This window comes from Bidens hawaiensis, unplaced genomic scaffold, assembly GCF_021521415.1.
Source record: "Bidens hawaiensis isolate Kalapana, Puna unplaced genomic scaffold, B.hawaiensis_p1.1 tig00101452_1, whole genome shotgun sequence".
NCBI classification, from domain to species: Eukaryota; Viridiplantae; Streptophyta; class Magnoliopsida; order Asterales; family Asteraceae; genus Bidens; species Bidens hawaiensis.
The window spans coordinates 17,701-21,922 of NW_027506828.1; the positions used below are offsets into that span (position 1 = coordinate 17,701).

A 4,222-nucleotide genomic window follows, 5' to 3' on the forward strand; every position below is an offset into this window, starting at 1 on the left:
ACTTTTGAATCCTTGTACTGGAATATTAACAGTTAAGAGCCGTTACGAAAGCTCATAGAAGGACATAAATATACAAAAATTTAGGGTTAGAGATTAGATCGTCGTACTAGATCACTCCTAAGTGCCGCTTTACGCAAACTTAAACTTCACGTGTAAGCAGAGGTGTTGCATTTGATATAAATAACTTTTAAAACAACTTGGAAAGTAAATAAGATTAATAATAACGAAATATATGTACAAGTCATTTAACATAACAAGTCACCCAGTCATGTTTTGAAACAATTTTACAAATCACTCAAACATGTATGTATACAGCTGAGTGGCAATACACCTTAGGGGGGTGTTTGTTTACCTCTTATTGGTACCATCCAGATGTAAATATCTGAATAGCAATAGCTCAGATACAGCATGGAAGACACTGATGTTGACGATGAAGAATTGGATTCAGAAGAAGAGCAGAATTGGGATGATTGGACTGCTGATGGAGAAGAAGATAATAATAATAATAATAATAATGGTGACCATGATTTGCTCTGTGAGTCTAGATTCAGTTCAACTAGTTTACTATTTGAACATTGCGGTTCGAGTCACCGTTTTGATTTTAGAAGGACTAAGGAAACGTTGAAGTTGGATTTCTGTGGGTGTTTTAAGCTTATTAGTTATGTTATATCCAAGGTTAAACTTTTAGACACCAGCTGTTTGACTGGGCTTGAGCTTGGGTTGTTTTGATTTACAAGAGGTCGAGCTGGAGCTTGGCTCGTTTTTTAGCTCTTTTTTTTTTAAAGATTGAGCTATGCTCGTGAGTTGTTTTTTCAAGCTCGGGTTTGGCTTGTTTATATTATAATTTGTTTATTAGCTTTTTGAGAAAAACCTTAAACGAGCTGAGATTGGCTGTGCAGTGTGAAATGAATAGATAAAAGAGCCCAATTTTAAAAATGCACAAGGCTCTTTAAGGCTTGACGAACCTTAACGAGTTTCCGTGCAAGGCTCGAGCTCGGGCTCGATTAGTAAACAAGCTTTAGTTGAGGTTTGGGCTCGGAATGAGCTAAAAAAAGCTCGGATCATTTCGAGCTTTTTGTCAATTCAATCTCGAGTAGCTCATGAGCAGCTTGGCTTGTTTGCGCTTCAGTTGCTAGGCCTAGCTGGACAGTAAGTACGAACTAGCGATTAACATGTATTAATTGGTATTTAACCAGAATTTAATTTTATATCCAACTTAAAGTTATATATGTGTGTCTGTTTACATGATTTCATATATAGTTTTTTAAAAATAAGTATAATTTTTCAAATATTTGACCAAAATTTGACCTTTTTAACCGATTTTCACTGATTTGGGCAGGCTCTGACTGATTAGTGACTAGTCATAGTCACCGACTAATTCCAATTTTTACAACACTGTTATGTATTCATTTAATGTTTGTACCAGGTTGTGGAGAATCGATGCTGGAACTGTGGAAGTACCTGTGCGTCTAGGAAAGAGCTACAAGATCATTTACATGAACCATCAAGCAGTAATCTGCCATGGGATGATGCCATCTCATGTATCTTAACCATATATGGAAGAAGATAATCTTTTGTTTAGTTTTGATGAAGATGAAGATGATGATGATGATCATATGGCTAGAAATACAGAGGGTATAGAAACGATGAGCATTGATGACAAATCTAATGTGGAATCATATCAAGTGAACGGGGACACTTCTATTTCTGCAACTAACAGGGGAGCTCAAACGGTAAAAAATTAAATGAATCTTCTTTGAGTGCTGTTGACTGTAATTTTATGATTGTGAATAAGGACTATTTTGGATCATATAGTTCATTTGGTATACATAAAGAGATGTTAAGTGATAAGGTATTACTTTACATTTTTACTTATTTTACTGTTTCTATGTGAAGTTCATAGATAATTTGTTATGTGATATAGGTAAGGACAGATGCATATCGGCAAGCTATTGTAGACAATCCCTCTCTTTTTAAGGGTGTTGTTGTTTTGGATGTTGGTTGTGGTACAACGATTCTAAGGTGAGGTTTGGAATAATAATATGTGTATATTATATGAAGATACCTATGTATATATCATAGATGTGGCTACAAAATGATAACTTATCTTGTTTAAATTTTCTTTCCATTAGTTTATTTGCAGCTCAATGAGGGGCCAAAAAAGTAAATGCCGTTGAAGCAAGTGATAAAATGGCTACAGAAGCTTCTTAGGTAACTCGTTGATATAGTTATTGTTTTTTAACATCTTCACCTTTAATGAGTAACGTGTCGTCCTGTAATGAAACTTTTTATTGTTTCAATACCTGCAGATTGCTAAGGACAATGGTCTGTTGTATAACGAAGCTTCAAGCGGAAGTACCAAACAGGAAACTGGAGTACTTAAAGTTAACTTCTATTTGGATTTTAGTATGTTTCCATGGATTTTGAAGTAGTAATGTGTAATTGGATTTTTATGATATTTTGTATTTTCTTTTCAACTTATTTATCATTCGGAGTTCTAAACAAACAGATACATTTCATTCAGCATAAAATAGTTCAGAGGGTAAGATAGTCATTTTTGTACAGTTATTCAGATGTCCAACCAAACAAACTTTAACTTGTTTAGATCTAACTGGTTCAGACTCTCTTAACCATTCAGACTTCTTTATAGTTCAGCACTTAATGATTCAGCAATTGCCAAACAGCCCCTTAATGTGTGTACTTTTCATGGCATTTAAGTCATTAGACGTCTTTTGGCCAAAATTGATAAGAACAAATCCCAATGACCGAGTACATATTTTGAAAAAAAATTTAAAATAGGAAAGTGGAATGACATAAAATGGTTTATAGGAGAGAGAAAGAAAGTTGAGGGAATATAGGACATCCGCCGTTTGAAATGGCGGATATCAAATTACACATAGGGGGTGTCAGTTATTGTCTGGTGATGTGGCGAGAACCATGTGATCCGCCATTTGAAATGGCGGATCATGAATATTTTATTAGTGTTCCGCCATTTCAAATGGCGGATTTCAGTTGAGAAGCTGACCACCGGTCACCATTACTTTTTGATTGGCATCCGCCATTTCAAATGGCGGATGTGAACAATAACGTGAACAGTAACTCGTACTACCCCTATGACCCACCTATGTATTTTTTATTGTATTTCAGTGACATCCGCCATTTGAAATGACGGATGTGAACAGTAAACCGTACCTCCTATGTCCCACATATTCTAAGTATTTTATTATATTTCAGTGACATCTGCCATTTGAAATGGCGGATGTGAACAGTAAACCGTACCTCCTATGTCCCACATATTCCTAAGTATTTTATTATATTTCAGTGACATCCGTCATTTGAAATGGCGGATGTGAACAATACCCTTACTACCCAGATTTGACCACTTATTCTTTTAATATATTAATGTTTCTTTATTTATAATATTAATCCGTCTATGAGAGGGAAGTCCATAACCTCCAGCCTCCACGAACATGGTCATCTCAAACATCACCATATCAGTCCAACACTCACGAACATACCATCTCACAACTAAACTTACACGTTTTCTACTTTTCCATATCAACTTCTAAATTTATTTCTCATAACCACTTTCTTTGTTAACCAATTTATATATCATGACAACAAATTAATAATTAAGTTACCTACACCTATATATATTACATTATTAGAATTTAATATTAGATAAAGTTTGCAAATTCTTGATTGCTATATTTCATTAAATTGATATTACTAGTCATATTTTTTAAATATAAAAGAATCATAAATAAAATTAAGAAACAATAATATATTAAAAGAATAAGTGGTCAAACCTGGGTAGTACGGGTACTGTTCACATCCGCCATTTCAGGTAGTACGAGTACTGTTCACATCTGCTTAATGACGGATGTGAACAGTACCCGTACTACCAAAATCTGACCACTTATTCTTTTAATATATTAATGTTTCTTAATTTTATTTATAATTCTTTTATATTTAAAAAATATGACTAGTAATATACTAATATCAATATGTTTTTACTTTTATTATTAAAAATTCTAATAATTAGTATTATTAGTAAATATTAATTAGTTACATTAATATTACTTTTATTAATAAATATAAAATTTAGTTCAACAATTGGATATGTTTTTTTTATAATATTGAGTTTTGCCATTTGCAATGACAAGTGTTGTCTGGACATCCGCCGTTTCAAATGGCAAGTATGAATAGTAACTGTACTACC

At 33.4% G+C, this 4,222-nt stretch overlaps 1 pseudogene; it reads left to right on the forward strand.

Annotated features, from left to right (window-relative positions):
• The first annotated feature begins 408 nt into the window (after nt 1-408).
• Nucleotides 409-2,432, forward strand: LOC143618604 (putative protein arginine N-methyltransferase 3; annotated as a pseudogene).
• Nucleotides 2,433-4,222: the final 1,790 nt, after the last annotated feature.